The sequence below is a fragment of the Pan troglodytes genome, chromosome 1 (assembly GCF_028858775.2).
Source record: "Pan troglodytes isolate AG18354 chromosome 1, NHGRI_mPanTro3-v2.0_pri, whole genome shotgun sequence".
In the NCBI taxonomy this organism is placed as follows: domain Eukaryota; kingdom Metazoa; phylum Chordata; class Mammalia; order Primates; family Hominidae; genus Pan; species Pan troglodytes.
The window spans coordinates 74,251,188-74,273,783 of record NC_072398.2 but is presented as its reverse complement, the minus strand read 5'-3'; the positions used below and the strand labels follow the sequence as shown (position 1 = coordinate 74,273,783).

General features: G+C 39.1%; 1 protein-coding gene across 31 annotated transcripts in view; it reads left to right on the top strand.

The window, feature by feature from the left end:
- RABGAP1L (RAB GTPase activating protein 1 like) overlaps nt 1–22,596 on the top strand; it is an 831,104-nt gene that overhangs the window by 655,536 nt on the left and 152,972 nt on the right. The gene's annotated exons all lie outside the window — the stretch shown is intronic.

Sequence of the window (22,596 nt, the reverse complement as noted above, 5' to 3'; positions counted from 1 at the left end):
ATTTATTTCTAAGAATAAAAGAGTCGAGAAATAAGAGGTACAGGTAAGGTGAAAAGTTAAAGGTTTTCAAGGGAAATCTCAGAGGATTGCCAAGTCACTGAGGACAAAAGAAACCCAGGAAAACAATTGAAAAACATGAAATGTATAGGGAAAAATTTTTTCTCCAATATAATTTATGAAGTTCCTGGAGGTGGCTAGTTATTATCAATCCAGAAACATGGGATCTGAGAGATGGAGAAGCGTAAAATGTTAGAAAACAAGTTCAAAATATAATCCAAATGGACTGCTCCTGGAAGGGAAGTGCTGGGCACAACCAGAATAAATTTTTTGGACATGAATAGTTAAATATGAATATTTTTAAAGCTTTTAATAAGGTTTCAATAATTTAAATTTTTTAATAATTTAATAATTTGTAAAGTTTTAATAGTTTTTTGTGGGGTTTTCTTTGCATTATCTAAGGAGAATGCCTTTTTCTTGGATATTTAAGACGGTATCCACAGGACACCATTTCATTTATAACATATAATTGTAGAGTGAATGATTGTGAGGCAGATGTGAGGTGAAACTGAAAGAAGGAAGACATAAGTCATCCAGTATTGGGCTGGGATTGTGCTGGGACTAGAATGTAGGTCTCCAATCCAAAGGTCTAAAATTGTTTTTAAACCAAGACCTATATTTTGGTTGCTTTTATGTCAAGACCATGACTATATGTACGTACTTACATACACATAACTGAAGAGATACTTACCCTTGCACTGAGGCACTCTGATGTTTTTTGTTCTATTGTATTGTATTTCCTTTTTTTTTTTTGAAATGGAGTCTCATTCTGTTGCCCAGGCTGGAGTGCAGTGGCACAATCTCTGCTCACTGCAACCTCCCAGGTTCAAGCAATTCTCCTGCCTCAGCCTCCTGAGTAGCTGGGACTACAGTCATGTGCCACCACGCCTGGCTATTTTTGTATTTTTAGTAGAGACAGGGTTTCACCATGTTGGCCAGGCTGGTCTCGAACTCCTGACCCCAAGTAATCCGTCCATCTCAGCTTCCCAAACTGCTGGGATTACAGGTGTGAGCCACCATTGCCCAACCTATTGTATTGTATTGTATTCTATTTTAAACTTCTCCCCGGATCCCAAGAAAATCCCCAAACCAAAAGGCTGACCACAACCCACTAAATCGATTTTACAATAGCTTGTAGTTTTGAAAAAACACTAAGACCTATCCCACTGTTCCTACCACCTCCCCGTTCCCCACTCTGATCTGCCACAACCCATGAGAGGCTGTAGATGACGAGGTGTTACAATGAATAATGGAAGTGCATGTGTAGGTAAGGATGTGAGTCATCATGCCATCATTACAGCAGCTTGTGCTGGCAGTTGGAAATTTTAGGAGATGATGGACTTATAGACTGAGACTTATGTGTTAGACAAAGCATTCATGGACAAAGGTGACTGCAGGCATGGAATAGGCAAGAAAGTTTAACTCCTTATCCATAGCCTATTTAAGATTAAAGATAGAATTTCTGCCAAAAGTAATCAAGTTTTAAAAATTTTTAAATTATTTTCAAAGTTGGTGTTGTATATAGTTGTGTCTTTTTTGAATGGACATGTTCCCATTTAATTACCCCCCAAAATAATCACTTTCCTTTAATTTTAAGGAACTGTAACCAGTGATTTCAGTGAAACTGAAACTGGCTTTAAAATAGATGCAGCAGTTGCAAGCAAAAAATAACTTGTTAGCTCTGTATGTGGTTTATTTCTGTGAGTGTACCAACAAGATTTGTTAATAAAGCACATTAGATTGGATAAATAATTTTATTTTTCCAAAACTTGTATGACATTAAATATCAGGAACATTTTCAATAGCTTCTAAACTGGTAATTTAACTAATGTGACTCCAAGTTATTCTAATACCCTTCTGTTCCTATGGTTTCAACTAGGCCAAAATCAGAAAACATATTGACCCATCAGGCTTTACTTTGAACAGTCATTTGGTTACTTTTAATATTGAAATCAAGACCTAAATAAAAGATGTTTAAAGTGCCTAATATGAATATCCTGTATTTTCCCAGGGAGTCAGTTTTTATTAAATATCATACTTTGATTTTTGCCTTATAGTTAAAAATGCTGCCATTGCAGAGCTTCTTAAACTTGGATTTTGGCTTCGGAGACTCTGAATTACCAGAAATTTGGATTTCTTTGTATGAACATATGAGCATTTTGTTTTTCTTAGTAACATAATACATAGCTTTTTTTTTTTTTTTTTTTTTTTTTTTGAGATAGAGTTTTGCTCTTGTTGCCCAGGCTGGAGTGCAATGGTGCCATCTCAGCTCACTGCAACCTCCGCCTCCCGGGTTCAAGCAATTCTCCTGCTTCAGCCTCCCGAGTAGCTGGGATTATAGGCATACACCACCATGCCCAGATAATGTTCTATTTTTAGTAGAGATGGGGTTTCTCCGTCAGGCTAGTCTCATACTCCCGACCTCAGGTTATCCACCCCCCTTGGCTGCCCAAAGTGTTAGGATTACAGGCGTGAGCCACCATACCAGGCCTCGTAATATATAGCTTTATTAAGTGCATATACACATAATCTTTGTAATTCTTGATCTGATTACCTGTTTTTCTACATATTTTTATTCAATACCATTTATATTGTATCAGGTTGAATTGATGAAATTACCATTCCCGTTGGTCAGAAACTGTCAGGTATTTGATTGGTTTATGATTTATGATTCAGTATTTTATGCCTCCTTACAGCTCAAATAGGTGCATATGTAGCTTAGCTCTATGGCCATGTAAACTTTTCCTGAGAATTATTCTCCAAAGGCTAAGAAACAAGTCTTTTTTTTTTTTTTTTTTTGAGATGGAGTCTTGCTCTGTCACCAGGCTGGAATGCAATGGCGCGATCCCTGCCTCCTGCAACCTTCGCCTCCCTGGTTCAAGCAGTTCCCCTGCCCAGCCTTCCGAGTAGCTGGGACTACAGGCGCGCGCCACCATGCCTGGCTAATTTTTTGTGTTTTAGTAGAGTCAGGGTTTCACCATGTTGGCCAGGATAGTCTCGATCTCCTGATCTCATGATCCACCCACCTTGGCTTCCCAAAGTACTGGGATTACAGGCGTGAGCCACTGCACTGGTCAGTCCTTTTGTTTTGTTTTGTTTTGTTTTTAAGTTGATTTTTATTTGGAATAATGTTCCAAGTACCATATTTACGATGGACTTCAGTAGTAGCAAAGTTCATAAGCACAATCATCCAAAATTTTCTGTTGGTAGAGCTTTATAATAGAGCTTTTAAAAATATGTTAGCTTATTTCACTTGTATTTCATTAGTAAAATAATTTGAGCAAAATTAAAAGGCAAAATCTGACATTAACCTAAAGGAAGAAAATTAGGAAAGAAAAGTTATTTATTGAGTGCCTGTTGTGTCCCAGGAACTATGCCAAGAGGACTTTTCAGAGGAAGTAAGAGTTAAAATGAAATCTGAAAGATTATTAGGAGTTAAGGAGTGTATCAAGGCAGGGAGAAGGATGTTTCATGCAGAGAATATGCAGAAGCCCATAGGTAAAAAAAATATGGAGTTGCCCAAGACCTGAATGTAGGTCATGACTGGAGAGTAGGTTGCAAGGAGGGAGAGGCAGTTAGGGGAGTAGATAGAGAAAAGACTAGAGAGGTAAGCAGGAGCCAGCCAGCTTGTGCAGAGCCTTGTAAACCATGGTAAGCAATTTGGATTTTATCCTGAGGGGAGTGATAAGCACTGAAGGATTTAAAATAGGAGACATAAATTATCAGGTTATTGTTAGGAAGGTCATTCTGGTTGCTGTGTGGGAATGGATTGAAAGGGTTAAGATTCGGTATTGGTGACAGACCATTTCAGGAGCTGTCGCAGTCATCTAGGTGAGAAGAGACCAGAGTTTTTGTAATAGGCTGAAGAAATTATGGATGAATTCCAGAGACATTCAAGACATAAAATTAACAGATTTTAGTGATTATATGTGAGCATCAGGGCAGATAAAGAGAGCCAGCGATAGCACTTAGGATTCTTACTTAAGCAACTTGGTGGAAATCACACTGAGAAAGGAAACAAACGAGAACAAATTATAAGCACTAAAGATAATGAGTTAACTTTTGAATATGTTGTTCGTGGTACATATCCACAACTCATATCCAAGTAGATATAAATATCCAATAGGCAGGTGGATACTGAAGTGAGATCTGAGCTAAAAGTAGACATTTGGGAGTCATCAGCATTGAAACCATGGGAGTGGGTGAATTCTTATAGAGGAGTATATACCATGAGCAGAGAGAAGGGTGGAGGATAGATGCATTCACATGTAAAATACAGACGAGGGAATAGAAGCTGGTGAGACTAGAAGGCAGGAAGAAACCCAGGAGAGTATGACTGTGAACACTAAGGGAAAACGTGTTTGTTTTCAAGAAGGAAGGAGTTGAACAAGTGTCAGTGGTACCTAGAGGTCATGTATAAGGTACTGAGAAGTGGAAAGTAGCTATTGTGCAATATTTAACGAAAAGACATCCTTAATGGTCTTAATGAAAGTAGTTTCAGTTAAGTTATGACAAATAAAAGCAAATGATTCAAGGAATAAATAGCAGGTGAGTAAATAGAGAAATGAAGATGAGACTGTTTTTCTAAGAAGGTTAGTATGGGGAGAGGATGGAAAATGGAAGAGATAGCCAGTAATTGGACTGAGCATGGTGGCTCACACCTGTAGTCCCAACACTTTGGGAGGCCGAGGTAGGAGGATCACTTGAAGTCAGGAGTTTGAGAGCAGCCTGGGCAACGAAGTGAGACCCCATCTCTACAAAATATTTGAAAAGGCTGGGTGTGATGGCTCACACCTGTAATCCCAGCACTTTGGGAGGCTGAGACAGGTGGATCACTTGAGCCCAGGAGTTTAAGACCAGCCTGGGCAACATGGTGAAACCCCGTCTCTACCAGTAAAAAAGAAAAAAAAAAAATTAGCCAGGCATGGTGACATGTGTCTGTAGTTTCAGCTACTCAGGAGGCTGAGATGGGAGGATTTTTTGAGCTTGGGAGGCATGGGTTGCAGTGAGCTAAGATCATGCCACTGCACTCCAGCCTGGGTGACAAGAGTGAGACCCTGTCTCAAAAAAACTCCAAAAATTATCTGGGCATAGTGGCACATGCCTGGAGTCCTAGCTACTTGATTGGCTGAAGTGGAAGGATGGCTTGAGCCCAGGAGTTGGAGGCTGCAGTGAGCTATGACTGTGTCATTGCATTCCAGCCCAGGTGACAGAGCAAGACCCTGCCTGTCTCTAAAAAAAAAAAAAAAAAAAAAAAAAGAGATAGTCAGCAAGCCTGAGAGTAAGTATGAGAGAGAGAGAGATGAGTAAGTACAAGAGAGAGAGATAAGAGGATGTTGAGACTAAGATGGATTTTTGGAGGATGGGAAAGATGAGTCTTTAATGCTAAAAAATTTCCAATGAATCTTAATTTCTTCTTTGAGCACCTACTATATGCCAGGCATTGTACCAGATAGACCCAGGGAATATGAGATTGAGCAAAAGCACATATGCTCTCAGAGCTCATGGAATTCACAGTGTTAATTTAATCACCTTAATAAATGTATACTTACAGAGTGAGATAAATGTTCAGAAGAGATATAATGAAGATATATGAGAGCAAAGAGCAAAGGAACCTGACTTTGACTCAATGATCTAGAGAAAGCATTCTTGAACTGAGATTACAAGGTATTCCAGACTGAAAAGCAGCATATGCAAAGCCTGTGAAGAGGGAGAGAATATAGTAAGTTGTAGAAACTAGGAGAAGGCCAGTGTGACTGTAGTTCAGAGAATGATGACAGTTGATATCCAGGGACCAAACCACTTCATCTACCAATAAGAAGGAAAAGCCCACAGAAAGAGAAAAGTTAAAGATTAAATAAAGAAAGGGAAATATATTAACAGGAAAAGGACTCTGAGGAGGTAAGGGATTAACCTCAAAAGAATGGACCTTTCATTACAAGCTGGAGGGAATAGGCAAGGGAAGGATGGGGAAAATGGTGAATGTGTAGTTTGGTGAGGAAGAAATTGAGGATATTTCATTTGAAGTTTTCTATTGTTTCTGTTAAACAGGATCTAGGATGAAGGGAATGCAGTAAAGTGACAGCTTTGAGAAACATGGAAGAGCTTTTAGACTGGAAAAACTCAAACGAACAGCTAGTCTATATTGTTGTAGACTATGAGTTCATAGTGGCAAAAATCTAGTGTTTTGTAATTTTCTTTAGAAACATTTAGTAGTCCAAATGTATATATGAAGAAGACAGATGGTTATTTTAACCACAGTTGAGGTTTGCCAATATGAGGCAAAGGAAGGACATGGGGCCAGGGCAGTTGTGCTAATAAACTGTATATTGGGTTGGGGAGTAAGAGGGAGTAGAGAAAGAGGTATCCCTGATTTGTAGCGTTTGCCCATTTCCATGGTATGAATACTCCCACCATGGCCAAATTTCAAGCCACCAATGACTTAACCGCCCCACTCAATTTCTGAATATTAAGAGTCACTTTTGAGCTGGTAGTTTCTGACACTGGTACACCACAGGGTTGAGGAGATGAGGCTAATAGCAGGAGAGTGGTTGACATGATGGGAAATGGAGTCTAATTAATAGAAAAGAGAGTGAAGATAGATGGGACTGAAAGACTACAAGAAAAGGGCCTGGGAGAAGGGAACAAAGAATTATTGGACTCAGGAAGAATGGCGGAAGAGGAGATTAATTCCCTTATTGGGGGTTACCCAAGATAAAAAGCATCTTTTCCTCAAAAATTCATATATTTTAAAGAGAACTTTCTGATACTAGAAAGTAATATTGCCCTGGGCTCGCCCCTGTAATCTTAGCACCTTGGGAGGCTGAGGCGGGCAGATCGCCTGAGCTCAGGGGTTCAAGATGAGCCTGGCCAACATGGTGAAACCCCGTATCTACTAAAATACAAAAATTTCCCTAGGCATGGTGGCACGTGCCTATAATCCTAGCTACTCAGGAGGCTGAGGCATGGGAATTGCTGGAGTCCGGGAGGTGGAGGTTGCAGTGAACTGACATTGCACCACTGCACTCCAGCCTGGGCGACAGAGTGAGACTCCATCTCAAAAAGAAAAAAAAAAAACTGCCCCGTGCTCATAATTTCCAGTGATCGCAGCAAAACCATGCCAATTACTATTTTGGCATTCATGGCCACCTCCTATGATTTACTTCTCTTTGTCCTAATAATTCTGCCACCATCACTACTATTTTACTCTGATCACATGACTAAGGGTTGGAAATGCATTGTGGGAGGAATAGACAAAGATGGCAGAGGCAGTGCAGGTAGGGGGAATGAGGGAATGAGGAAGGGCACTCATGGTTAAAAACAGAATCCTGACCCAGCATCTTCTCACACACCAAAATTGTCTTCCTACCCCGTGCCAAAGAGATAGCTACCAATGATAAGATGTTACTTATCACCTACTTGCCTCAGAAAATTCTAAGCTCTGCTCCAGCTCAATTACCTATATATTGTGCTGGACTATTTTCTACTCTCCTAAAGTTGCAAATACAATTTGATCTTACCCCTCACAAATCATGTTTTTAATGAGACAGTGGTAGATTCCTTTATCTAGAATTTAATTTTTTTTCTTCGAAGACCTCCATATTCATAACTGGATTTGAATGTTTTTGAAAATAACTTTCACAGTAGAGCAAAACTGTAAAGAACAATTGCATTAAAAGCAATTTACCTCTAATTTCTTCATGCTGCTTGCTATTTATTCCTGGCTGTTGTTGCTGTACGTGAACAAGAATGTACTCTCTGAAATAGAGGCTTTCTTTGAATTAGCACTGAGGTCCTACAGAAGTTTTTGTCAACTTCATGGATCTAAAATGTGTGCTTTTATGTACACCATTGAAAAGATTCACTTTTGATTAAAACACATCTTGTGTTCCTTTTCTATAAAGACCTCTATATGTTGACAACCACATTTGAGTTGTTAGGTTTAGTATCATAATCTTCTGCTGGAGAAATGTTATCATGTTATAGGATACAGATGTGATAATTAACACATTGATAATAAAGCTGGGTGCGGTGGCTCACGCCTGTAATCCCAGCCCTTTGGGAGGCCGAGGCGGGTGGATCACGAGGTCAGGAGTTGGAGACCAACCTGGCCAACACAGTGAAACCCTGTCTCTACTAAAAATACAAAAATTAGCCGGGCATGGTGGCACACGCCTGTAGTCCCAGCTACTCGAGAGGCTGAGGCAGGAGAATCACTTGAACCCGGGAGGCGGAAGTTGTGGTGAGCGGAGATTGCACCGCTGCACTCCAAGCCTGGGCAATGGAACAAGACTGTGTCTCAAACAAACAAAAAAAAAATTGATAATGAAGTAGTTTCTATATCAAAGCATTTGCCACTGTTTGCCTTTGAGACTTCTATTAACACTCATAGTCTTCAGTGCACCTTAGATTGGGGTATTGTTTTGTTTTATTCCCAGTGAGCAGGGAACATGTTAATGTTGGACATGTTCTGAAACAGTTGATAACAGGCAGAGGAAACAGGTCAGAGCTCCAGATGCTTAGGCATCAGGCACCTTCCACATTTAAAAAACTCAGCTTTTGTGGCCCTTCCTAATCAGCTAGAACAGTGGTCTCCAACCTTTTTGGTACCAGGGATCATTTTCATGGAAGACAATTTTTCCATGGTGGAGGGGGAGGGTATTAGATTCTCATAGACAGAGCAGTCTAGATCCCTTGCATGTGCAGTTCACAATAGGGTTCACGCTCCTATGAGAATCTAATGCTACTGCTGATCAGACAGGAGGCAGAGCTCAGGCCATAATGCTTGCTCTCCCACAAGGCACCTCTTTCTGCATGGCCCGGTTCCTAATGACCGGTACTGGTCCGCTGCCTGGTGGTAGGGACCCCTGAGCTAGAACACATTTGTCTTCTTTATTTGCTTCTGCCATTTTATTTCTACCCTGTACCTACTTCTGCCAGTCATTTTCTGGCAGTTCATTAAAAAGAAAGCCATGCATACATTTTAAAATTAACCTGATGGGTAAACTAATGGATATAAAAATTGATTTATATTTGGGCAACTCTTTTCTTAGAAAAAGAAATAGTAAACCATAGGAATAGAGCATTATGCCTTTATAGACGTTCCAAAATTGGAACTATATGCATTCCATGCATAATTAACAACAAAAAGAACATCAGAATTGCTATCTCACCTAGTAGTTTATTTTTCTTCAAAAACTTTAAGTTTTCTTTTTTTCCCTGCACCTAATTCACGCCCAGCAGTCTTATAATGGATCAAAACCTAATGATTATGCTCTTAAATAAGAGTTTCCATATTTTGTTTACCTTTCTGAAGTGTTTTGCCAATTACCTTTTATCCAGTAGTTGTGATTTATATCTATCAGAGTTGCCATAACGTTAGAACTTGTCTTCACTATTGGGAACAGCAGTAATCAATAATTTTCCCGCAACCATTTACCGTGAGTCTACATTTCTTTGAATTATTTTATTTATTTATTATCACTTGAATTCGTATTAACATTATGTTTAAAGTGTGCTTCATGATTTGTGTTTGGGGATCCGATTTACAGAAGAAAAGAAAACATTCCTCTGAACCCTTGTTGCTTCTCACTGGAAATAATTTCATTATGTTAGGCAACAATAAAAATAAATGAAGAGAGGTTGGTTAATGAGCACACAAGCATACACTTTGATAGAAGGAATAAGTTATAGTATTCAGTAGCACATCAGGGTGACTATAGTTAATAATTTATTGTGTACTTCAAAATAGAAGATTCAAAAGGTTCCCAACAAAAAGAATTGATACATGTTTGAGGTGATCGATATCCTAGTACTCTGATGTAATCATTACACATAGCATTCATGGAGCAAAATATCGCATGTACTCCATAAATATGTACAATTATTATGTATCAGTAAAAATAAATTAGAAATTGGCTGGGTACAGTGGCTCATGCCTGTAATACTTGCCTTTGCCTCCCAATACTTTGGGATACTTTGCCGATCACTTGAGGTCAGGAATTTGAAACCAGCTTTACCAACATGGTGAAATCCTGTCTCTACTAAAAATACAAAATTTAGGCCAGGCACAGTGGCTCACACCTGTAATCATAGCACTTCGGGAAGCCAAGGTGGGTGGATCACCTAAGGTCAGGAGTTCAAGACCAGCCTGGCCAACAGGGTGAAACCCCGTCTCTGCTAAAAATACAAAACTTAGCCAGGTGTGGTGACACGTGCCTGTAATCCCAGCTACTAGGGAGGCTGGGGCAAGAGAGTCTCTTGAACCCGGAAGGCAGAGGTTGCAGTGAGCTGAGTTCGCTCCACTTCGCTCCAGCCTGGGCGAAAGAGTAAAACTCCATCTCAAAAAATATATATAGATATAGATATATACATATCTATATATATATTAGTACAAAAATTAGCTGGGCATGGTGACACACGCCTATAGTCCCAGCTACTTGGGAGGCTGAGGCAGGAGAGTCACTTGAACCCAGGAGGGGGAGGTTTCAGTGAGCTGAGATCGTGCCACTGCACTCCGGCCTGGGCGACAGAGCAAGACTCTGTCTCTAAATAAATAAGAAATAAACTTAAATGTCTTAGGTGTTTCAGATAAGTTACATTAGGAAGGCTGGGCCATTGCATCCTGAGGGTTTAGTGTTCTAAACACTTAAAGCACAACTGTTTTAGATACCAATGCCTCTACTCTGGGGAATATAAAATATATTAGATTTACTGAGTAATTATTCATATTTTCATTTCTCCAACTCAGATCCATTTACCTTGCAAATAACTAAATCTAATTAATATTCTGGAGAAATTGCTTATTTCACTCTTGGGCCTTTTTCTCTCCTCCTCTCTCCCCTACTGTTCCTAAAAAAAAATTTTTTTTTTTGAAATGGTGGCAGCAACATGTAAATGACCATAGAAACCAAAAAAAGCGAAATATTTTAAATGTTGTTCACATATCTCCAACTGTTGTTTGTCAAGCCTTCTGAAGTTCCACTTAAAGACAACAAACTACTAAGGAGAAAATTATATTCCTTGCTGTAGTTAATAGTTGTGATTAAATGGGCATTCTTTTCTCATTGCCAAACCCTCTGACTTGGGGATTTTGTTACTTCAACCTGTGAGAGGAACAGAGCTATTTCTTTCATCTAGAACATCTACCTTTTGCCTTTTTTCTTAGCCTGAGGCACTTCCTACCCAAATCATTACTGTATATGTAGTTAATATAGTCTCTTTTAAATACTCATTATTGGTTTTGCTTTTTTGATTTTTATAATGTGAGGGAATCTTGGAGTACAAACGACATAAAGAGGTGGTAAAACAGTGTTCTGATAGTAGTTTAGGCTAGGAGAAGCATCACGTTCTCATTGTGGCACAAGTTCAACGGATTTATCAGTGTGTTAGCCTTTCCAGGCACTGCCTTATTCTGTTATCCCTAACCCATAGAGTCACCATACTTCCTACTAACTCTTGCTACTTTTATCCTGAAAAGTTTTAGCTGAAGTTTCTTACAAAATTGGTTCCTGAAGAGGTCATACTTTTGTTTCTGTTTCTCATGTCTGCTGTTTTACATCTGCATTCATTTTCTAGGGATGCCCTAACAAAATAAATACACACTGGAAGGATTCTTTACTCAACTTTTATTTTAGAATCGAGGGTGTGGCCAGGCATGGTGGCCCACACCTGTAATCCCAGCACTTTGGGAGGCCAAGGTGGTGGATCACTTGAGGCCAGGAGTTTGAGACCAGCCTGGCCAAAATGGCAAAACCCCATCTGTACTAAAGATACAAAATTAGCTGGGTGTGGTGGCGCATGCCTGTAATCCCAGCTGTAATCCCAACTCGGGAGGCTGAGGCAGGAGAATCGCTTGAACCCAGGAGGCAGAGGTTACAGTGACTGGAGATGGTGCCGCTGCTCTCCAGCCTGGGTGACAGAGCAAAACTCTGTCTCAAAACAAACAAACAAACAAAAAAAGAATCAAGGGTACAGGTGCAGGTTTGTCACATGAATATATTGCAAGATGCTGAGGCTTGGAGTACAAAGGAATCTCTCACCCAGATAGTGAGCTTGGTGCGCAACAGGTGGTTTTTCAGCTCTTGGCTACTTCCTGCCTCCCTCAAGTAGTCCTGAGTATCTGTTGTTCCCATCTGTAAGTCCAGGTGTACTCAATGTTTAGCTCCCACTTATAAGTAAAACATGTAGTATTTGGTTTTCTGTTTGTGCATTAGTTTGCTTAGGATAATGACCTCCAGTTGCATCCACGTTGCTGCAGAAAAGGTGATTTCAGTTTTCTTTTTTTCTTTTTTTGGAGACAGAGTTTCACTCTCATTGCCCAGGCTGGAGTGCAATGGTGCGATCTTGCCTCACGCCTCTCGGGTTCAAGTGATTCTCCTGCCTCAGCCTCCTGAGTAGCTGGGAATACAGGTGTGTGCCACCATCCTCAGCTAATTTTTGTATTATTAGTAGAGATGGGGTTTCACCATGTTGGCCAGGCTGCTCTTGAACTCCTGACCTCAGGTAATCCACCTGCCTCGGCCTCTCAAAGTGCTGAGATTACAAGCGTGAGCCACCACGCCCAGCCACCACATTTTCTTTATCCAGTCCACCGTTGATAGGCACCTGCTTGATTCTAAGTCTTTGCTGTTATGAATAGCTTTGTGGTGAACATACAGGTACATGTGTCTTTTTGGTAGAACAATTTATTTTCCTCTGCGTGTATACCCAGTAATGGGATTGCTGGTTCAAATAGTAATTCAACATTTCTTTGATAAATCTCTAATCTGTTCACCGCAGTGGCTAGAGTAATTTACATTCCCACCAACAATGTATAAGCATTCCCTTTTCTCTGCGGCCTCGCCAACATCTTATTTTTTGACATTTTAACAAAAGCCATTCTGACTGGTGTGACATGGTATCTCATTGTGGTTTTGATTTGCATTTCTCTGATGATTAGTGATGATGAGCATTTCTTCATATGTGTTTAGGCTGGTTGGATGCATAGACTGGGAGGCTTAAACAACAGAAATTTGCTTTCTCACAGTTCTGAAGGTTAGAAGTCCAAGATCAAGATGTTGGCAGGGTTGATTTCTTTTGAGGCCTCTCTTCTTGGTTTCCACATGGGATGGTCACCATCTCATTGTATCCTCACATGATTATTCCTCTGTCTATATTATCTGTGTCCTAATCTCTCTCTTTGTTTTTTTTTAAGAGATGGTGTCTCACCATGTTGCCCAGACTGGTGTGCAGTGGCTAGTCACAGGTGTGATCATAGCTCACTGCAATCTTGAACTACTGGGCTCAAACGATCCTCATGGCTTAGCCTCCTACTGAGTAGCAAGGACTATAGGCATGTGCCACTGTGCCCAGCTCTAATCTCTTTTTATAAGGACACCAGTCATATTGGATTAGAGCCCACCCTAAGGACCCATTTTAACTTAATTGTCTCTTTAAAGGCCTTATCTCCCAATACAGATACTGGAGGTACTGGGAGTTAGGATTTCAACATATTAATTGGGGGGCACACAATTCACCCCATAACAGTGTTGTTCTCATAGTAACTGAGTGCACATTTCTTCTCAATTTCTCTGAAAACATTCTCTTCTGAACGTGAATCTTGCTTGGCAGCTCTGAGCTATACCTCCAATATCTTATAACATGTGACAGTTTCCTATTTTTGTCAGCATACCCAACATCACCCATTTTCTCCTAAACTCTCAGATGATCTAAAAGATCCTATTTTTTTTACAGTTCCACCCTCCACTTCTATCAGCCCACTTGGTTGGCAAGGAATTTTCTCTGGCATGCATGATAGCTTGTTAGAAGTTCTAATTTACCTTATATACCCTGTTCTAGTATGATCTTGTTGCATTAACTTTCTTATAATCCTGCTTTTATATTGTATCCTATGTTATGCAGACCACAACCTGCCTTATTCCTCTCTTTTCCTGAAAGAGAGGCAGTGAATTGTGCAAGTAAGTTGTATCTTTGCACAATGTCCAGTGGTAGAAGAAAGTCTATATTGTATTATAATAGAGTATTTTAAGCAACAACATATGTTGAATACTATATAGGACACAGGTACTTAGTTTACTTTCTAGAATTATTTACATAAAAACTTTTGTCCCTAAATTTTGACCCAATTTTAGGATGGCCATTATTTAAGAAGCCAGATGGCAGACATTGCTTCTGTGAAGGAAACATTTTGAAGATTGTCTGACATAGTAGGATCTTCTTAGAGCCATCAGAATTTGTAGTTTCAGGTTCCTGACATTGCTTGTCTGGAGTGCTATAACTGTCTCATAACTGGTCTCTCCGGCTTTGGTTTCTGTCCCCTCTAGTTTCCTCTGCATGCGACCATTTGAGTTGTCTGTCTGGAAAACTAACCTCAGTTTATCACTCCTCAGAGGACACTGAAGCTCCCTGTTACCTGCAAGACAATCCCACACACCTCAGGTTGGCACACTTCCCTTTCACTCATACCAATATGCCATGGCCTTGTCACATCCTGTTTCTGCTGCCTAGGTTGCTTTCTGTCTGTGGAGTGCCTGGAGAAGGCAGAGGCTTTGGGAGTGGACAAGTCTAGGTTTGAATTCTGGCTCCAGTTCTTACTGAGTGATCCTGAGAAAGTTACTTGATCTCCTTCGAGTATGAGTTTCCTCATCGTGAAACAAGGCTAATACCTACTGCACAGAGATGTTGTAAGAATTAATTAAATTAAACACACGTGTGAAGCATTGGCTAAATTAATTCCTTGTTGTAGCTATGTAGTCAAGCAAACTCCTATTTACCCTTTAGGTTGCAGGTCAAACATCACCTGCTCTGGAAACCTAGGCTGTTATTTATTCTGACTCTGGCAATTCCTACACTAGAGCACCACTGTTGGCGTTAAGAACGTGGTTTTCTGAAGCCACATTGTTGGAGTTTAAATTTAGCCTTTTCCACTTAATTAGTAGCTGTTTGATCTCTGGCAAGTTACTTATTGTACCTCAGTTATCTCTTCTGTAAAATGGAGATCCTATTTTCTATGAAATAGGATTGCTATCAAGATTATAAATAGGATAATATAAATAAGAAACTTGGCACAATGTAGTCCATAATTAGTGTACAACCAAGATAGTCATTATGACTCTAGTTTCTCTCACTGTAAGGTCCTCAAGGCTGTGACTCTTCCTTGCCCCTCCCTAGATGCCTGAACCAACACCTAGCATAGTAGATGAATCAAGGAGTCCATCTACTATTTATTTATATTTATTGAGGTAACAAACCCTGTTTATAAAAGATGAAGAATATTGGGCTTTGCATTTTCCCTGAAAATATTTCTGATAATAAACAGGAAAATCCTCAAATGTTACACTGAGTGGTATTCCAGGTTTATTCCTATAGAAAAATGAAATAAAAAGTGAAATCTGTCTGAATTTTGCTTTTAAGAGTGGTGTTTATTATACTGTGTAGCTTAGAGGGCTCATGCAATATAAATTTGTGAATTTTCCACCATTCCAGACCGTTAAGACTTAGATAGAAGGTCATCATTCTTCCTTGATGTTGTGGCTAACCAGATGCCCTCCCTCATCCCTATTAGATTTTTTTGGATTATTATACAGTGATTTTAGGATACTAAAAGTTTTTTCAAGTTTCATTTGTATAAGTTTCTTAGTCGTGTGTGATCAAAATAACTGTGTTGTAAGAATTGAGGCTAAGATGTATATGCCACAGACTTTAAAACAGAGTAGAATGTCAGATTAAAAGAGTTTATAGTCAAAAGATTGCTAATGTAATTACTAATGTAATATAATTACTAATAGATCACAAATGATAGACTAGTTATTTCCATCTTTATGTATGAAGTTATAATCACATTTTATATTTTGATGTACAATTTTTTATGCATTTCATAATTATCCATTTATTTTCTTCATAAATTCAAAGACTGTCATGAGTATATCTGCATATTTATGGTTGCCCATTGTATCAATTATCTATTGCTGTATAACAAACCATCCCAAAACTTACAGGTTTAAAACAACAATATTTTTCGTGATTCTGTGAGTTGGCTAGGTGGTTCTTCTGTTGGTATCTCCTGGATTCACTCATGTGGTAGCATTCAACTGTTGGAACAGCTTAGAACAGGGCCCCTCTTTCCCCATGCTTACTCATGCTCAGCATCTTCACAATACTGTGATCCATGTTCTCAAGAAGGCAAGATCCAGTGCACAAACACTTTATCAAGCTGTTTCAAACATACCACAAGGGAAAGGGATACCAGGAGTCATGACTGATTAGAAGCCATTCCTGTAACAATCTGCCACATTCATGCATGGAAAATTTGTGTTTCAGTACAAAAAAAAAACTAGCTTAGTTTCTGAGGAGAGAGCTGAAAGTCTGGTGTGGAAAGGAGACTTCCTTCCCATTCAATAAAATTTGCTTTTACTCGTTAATACTTTTTGTTTAATTTAATCTATTTATTTTTATTTATAATGTGATTTAATAATTTCCTTTTATATAATTTGGTTTTTTTTTTGCCATGAGGTGTTATTTTTCTTTTTTTTCTTTTGAGACAGAGTCTCACTCTATCTCCCAGGCTGGAGTGCAGTGGCACGATGTCGGCTCACTGCAACCTCTGCCTCCCAGGTTCAAGTGATTCTTCTTCCTTAGCCTCCCAACTAGCTGGGACTACAGGCATGTGCCACCATGCCTGGCCAATTTTTGTATTTTTAGTAGAGACAAGGTTTCATCATGTTGGCCAGGCTGGTCTCGAACTCCTGACCTCAGGTGATCTGCCCACCTCGGCATCCCAAAGTGCCGGGATTACAGGCATGAGCTACCGCACCTGGTGAGCTGTTATTTTTCAAACAAAACAAAAATACTTCACAAAACCAATGAATGAGTGAACCTGACATCAGTTTAGGATCTCTGATAGCAGAAACAGTAGATGATTATGAATTGGTAATAACATTTGAGTAGAGATACTCTGATTCAAGGAACATCTAACCTATGATACTGATTCTATCATACATCAGAAAGGTGGGTTTCCAGAGTTCGGAGGAGGCTCAAAATTGTTTAAGTTGTCTACCTCATGGTTATTAATAATTTATAGGAGATTTGAGGGAAATTTTCAATTTTGTTTATTTAATTTTATTTTAATTTGACAATACTTTGGTATCTTTTGGTTGTGCTGGTTCATTGTTCTGTTGAACAATGCTAACTCTAAAAAGAATGTTTTAGACAACATAAATCAATGGAGGAAGAGAATATATTTGCCAAAATTAACATGAACACTTTCTTAAGAAAATAGCACTTGAGAATATTGCAATTAAAGACTAAGAGAGTACTCCGAGTCTCCCAAAGTACCTACATTCTTAGCCAAGATACAGCAGCAGCTGACCTTTAAATTCATATATTCCAATTTAAATAGGAAGTTAAAGTTGAATATTACAATTGGTTTTTCAGGGTAAATGTTGCCCTTTTTTCCTGAGGATGAGTCCACCTTGTCTTAAAGAAAGGACAACTGGCAATTCTTTCTCTGACACTGACCAATTGAAAATATGAGAGAACCAAACAAAAGCTTTCCATATAATATCAACCTAACTATTCAGTGTTTTGCTATAGACAGACTCTTTGATTGACCCTAGTTAATCTGTTCTTGTTTTAATTCATCTCAAGGTTCAGCATTAGTCATTTTATCCCAACAGATATAACCTTAGATTCTTTCTATGGATAATATATTTAGACTCATCTTAATGTAAATTTTTCATGGAGGTTCATGGGTAGAACCTCTAGGTGACTAAAAAAGAACTAGCTTTATGTCTAGATAAAACGCTACAACTTTGTTCCTTATAAAATAATCAGACCTGTATAGTCAGTGAAATATCACAAGATCCAAATTCTAGTGACTTAACTTTAGATTGATCTAACACCTAAGGTAGGAGAGTGGAGTTGGGGGTAAGCAAAGGAGAGGAGATCATGTAATACATTCTCAGTATTTGGATAACAATGCGGTGGAAACAAGAAAGAATACAAAAGAAAATTCAAAAGATCTAGTATTTTGTCTTTTGAAAAATAAGATCCAGGCTAGGTGCGGTGGTTCATGCCTATAATCCTAGCACTTTGGGAGGCCAAGGCAGACGGATCACCTGAGGCCAGGAGTTCGAGACTAGCCTGGCCATCATAGTGAAACCCTGTCTCTACAAAAAATGCAAAAATTAGCCAGGTGTGGTGTCAGGCACCTGTAATCCCAATTACTCAGGAGGCTGAGGCAGGAGAATCGCTTGAACCCGGGAGGTGGAGGTTGCAGTGAGCCGAGATCGTGCCACTACATTCCAGCCTGGGCGATAGAGCAAAACTCTATCTCAAAAAAGAAAAAAGAAAAAAGAAAAAGAAAAGGAAAAGAAAAAAGAGGTCCATGAGTAGAGTACTGCATTTGTCAGGAAAACTACTACATTAGACAAAACTTGCCTTTAATGCCTGGAGATACTTGCTGCTGTCAAAAGGTGCACAACTTAATTTTGCCTCTTTGGCTGATGTTCCCCACTATTCTAGATGAACTGCGCCCAAAAACAGATCCAAAGATATCCTTCCCCACAGAGAGTTGGTGATGGATCTTAGGAACTAAGTGCTATGAGCATGTTGCAAAAGGAGATCACAGACCCAGTTCAGGCTCCCTCCAGCAGCCCCTTCTCCCACGACCTCTATGTCAGTTACATCCATGTGCTGACAGTGGGCACACCCACAGCCACTACTGGCTACCTTCCTCCTGGCTGTCTCTGTGTGTTCATGACTTTTGCTGGCACATCTGTAGCCCCAGGTCCCTTTCTCCAGCTTGCCACTCCTACATATTTTTCCCTTATGATTCTACACTGTTTGCCATTTTTGTTTGAAAGCAGTGCATTGGTTAACAATAACTTTGTAGTGATAGCAACCACCATAGCAATAATGTCCTGCTTCCTTGTATGCCTGGCATGTTTATCATTTAATCATCACAACACCATGAAGTAAATACTCTTATTGACCCAATTATATAGATCAGAAAACAGACCTAGAATGTGTAAGTCCCTAATGAAGGCTACTTGGCTAATAAATGACAAAGCCAAATTTTGAATCCAGGCAGTATGGTTTCAGAGTCTTTGCTTTACTACCTCCTTTACTCACTGTTTTTGTACTAATCTTACACTTTACTACATATTTTCTGAAGGCAGTCAAAATTTAAAAGTTGATTATTACTGCCAGTATTTATCAGTCGCATAATGTATTTATTTTTATTTTCTGAGACAGGGTGTCACTCCATCACCTAGGCTAGAGTGTAGTGGTGTGATCACAGCTCACTGCAGCCTCAACCTCCTAGGTTCAAGAGATCCTCTCATCACAGCTACTGGAGTAGCTGGGACTACAGGCGCATGCCACCACAACCAGCTAATTTGTGTGTGTGTGTGTGTGTGTGTGTGTATGTGTGTATGTGTGTGTGTATATATATATGTGTATATATGTGTATATATGTATATATATGTGTGTATATATATATACACACACACACACACACACATATATATATATATATATATACACACACACACACACATATATATATATTAGAGACAGGGTTCTGTCATGTTGCCCAAACTCCTGGGCTCAAGTGATCCACCTGCCTCAGCCTCCCAAAGTGCTAGGATTACAGGCATGAGCCATCACACCCAGCCCAGTAACAGAATTTAAAACTACTCTAGTGCAGTATGATCATTTACATGGCATCCACTCATTCTTTCACTTAATCTTTACCACTTATTATGTACCCACTAGGTCCTAGTACTGCAGTAGGCAGTTCATTCAGTTATGATCATAACAGAAAATATTCCTATCCTCCTGAAGCTTTCAGGATAATGGAAGGGACAGATAACACAAAAATAATATAAAATCGCAAGTTGTGATAAATGTTACAAAAGGAAACAGAAAGTTGTTTTAAAACAGAAAATAGTAGGAAGCTAACTTAGATTGAGGAATGATGATCAAGGAGAACTTTTCTGAGGAAGTGATATTTTAAGTTGAGGCCCTAACAGACCAATAGGAGCTAACCAGCTAAAGAGGAATAATTAAGTATGCTTTTAGAGGAGCTTGTATTTCTGGAAAAATAGTAGACTAGATGTCAATATAAGTTCTGCCTAAAATAATTAAAAATTTTTAATGTGTGGCTTAGTAGGAAAATAAGGAGCATTTTTAGAAGCCAGGAATTATGAGAAAGTCTGAATCCTGATATAGAAGTAAATTCTAGGCCAGGCACGGTGGCTCACACCTGTAATCCCTGCACTTTGGGAGGCCAAGGCGGGCAGATCACCTGAGGTTGGGAGTTCAAGACCAGCCTGACCAACATGGGGAAACCCTCTCTCTACTAAAAATACAAAATTAGCAGGGTGTGGTGGCACACGCATGTAATCCCAGCTACTTGGGAGGCTGAGGCAGGAGAATCGCTTGAACCTGGGAGGCGGAGGTTGCAGTGAGCCAAGATGGCACCATTGCACTCCAGCCTGGGCAACAAGAGTGAAACTCCGTCTGAAAAAAAAAAAAAGTAAATTCTAAACCTGTGTTTTTTTTCTCTGGGCATTTGCCAATCCCTCGTGGCCAAAACCATGGGCTTTAATAGATCTTGTGCAGGAGACAAAAGGCAAAGCCAGGACTCTCAAAGACTTCTCTCTCAGTAAGTGAACTAGGAGAAAAAAGCCCATCCCCGCCCCCCCCGCCGCCCCCCATTAACCTGTTCTTCCCACAGACATGCTGTTGGGATAATTGCCTGTCTTAATCTTAGTGCTTGAATGGGTGGGAGTCATATATATCAATTATATTTTTATATGCAAATACATTTCATCATAAAAAGAAAAGCATAAAACTCTCTAGACAAGCAGTACTATATTGCAAGGCCCTCAGTAAGAAAGGTATTTAGCCTTTTTCAAAAAAATAAAAGGCTGGTACACATAGAACAAAATAAGTGCTGGAAAATGAGGTTGGAGATGAAGCCAGGGACCAGATTCATGCAGGTCCTTGAAGGCCTTGGTTAAGAGTTTGAATTGTATCCTGCAAATCTTTTGAAGGGTTCCTCTCTAAAGATGGAAGGAGAGAGGAAACTGTAGCAGTAATCCAGGTGAGAGGGATATATGACTTGGATTAGAGGAAACTGGAAGAAATGAATGGATTAAAGATACATTTTGAAGGTAAAATGTATCTAACCTGCTGATAAATTAGATGAAAGACTTGAGAGTGAGTAAAATATAAAGGGTTATTCCTAAGCACTTGACTTGAAAAACTGCTTGTCCAGAAGTCTTTTTTTCTGAGCTGAGGAAGTCAGGAGGAAATTTGGAGGGGGGAATGATCAAGAGTTCAGTTTTAGAAATATTAAGTTTGATAAATAAAGAATGCTAATGGAGATGATACCACTGTTTGATATAATAAAACTAAAGAGGTTTTTAAAATATTCTTAGTTAGTTGAACTTGTAATCGAACAAGTCAGGATGTAATGATAATGAAAATTTACCTTTTATAGGCAATTCAATTTATAGTAAATTTCACTGAGAGGCAAATTTTTTAAAGTAGAATTTCAATGCAATAAATACACCATTCATTTAAATTCACATTCCTGGGACAGAAGAGCTGGATGAATTTGCAGATAAAGTAAAATATTCAGAGAGAGACACTGTGGCAGAGATTGGCTAACTGTTCACCAAATCTATTTTCTTTTCTTTCTGCTGACACAGCTGGACTATATTTCCCAGCCTCCTCTGGCTTCTAAAATTATTTTCTTTTCTGTTTTATAAGATGATAATAAAACCTGTTCTCATAGGGATTGTGATGAGCAAACTAAAATCAGTTCTGAATTGTCAAACGTGAAATAAAAATTCATTTTTATTAGTATAGGCATGTGACTGAGACTGGGCCAAGGAATGGGAATAAAAGTGATGTATATTTCTTCTTTTGGTCTGGTTATGTAAAAAAAAAAATTCCTTATGCAGCTTTTATGCTGTCTATCCCTTGTGTCAACTGGATATTGGCACCCAAAGTGACCTCGGAAGCCACACATTGAGGGTGAAAGAACCACCTTCAGTTGAAATTCCTAAAATGACTGCATGGTTCAGAATCCCCATGCCTACTTTTCTGCCATCTGAACTTTGCATAAACAAAAAAATAAACTATTATTTTAAATCATTCAGATTCTGTAATTCAACTGCTTCAGCAGCTAGCATATATTAAAAGATGTTAATTTGATTTCAAGGTGGTATCAAGAACATAATTTTATTCCCATTCATTTATTTTCTCTTTTTTTTCAACATGTATTTTCTGTCATACATGACCAGGCAAATTGAGTAGATTAGGATGTTAGGAGGTTTGTACAGGGAGTGAGAGAAGCTAAGATGTTTGAGGTATGAGAGAGGAGTTGAAGGATATACTTTCTTTCTATGCTCCATATCAGATAATCTGTTTTTCTCTCTCCCTCTGTCTGACCCAGTAATTCATTTCAAAGATGTATTCTTCTGTAGCTATTTCTTTCCACCTGCTAATAGCACCCTCATTGTAAAA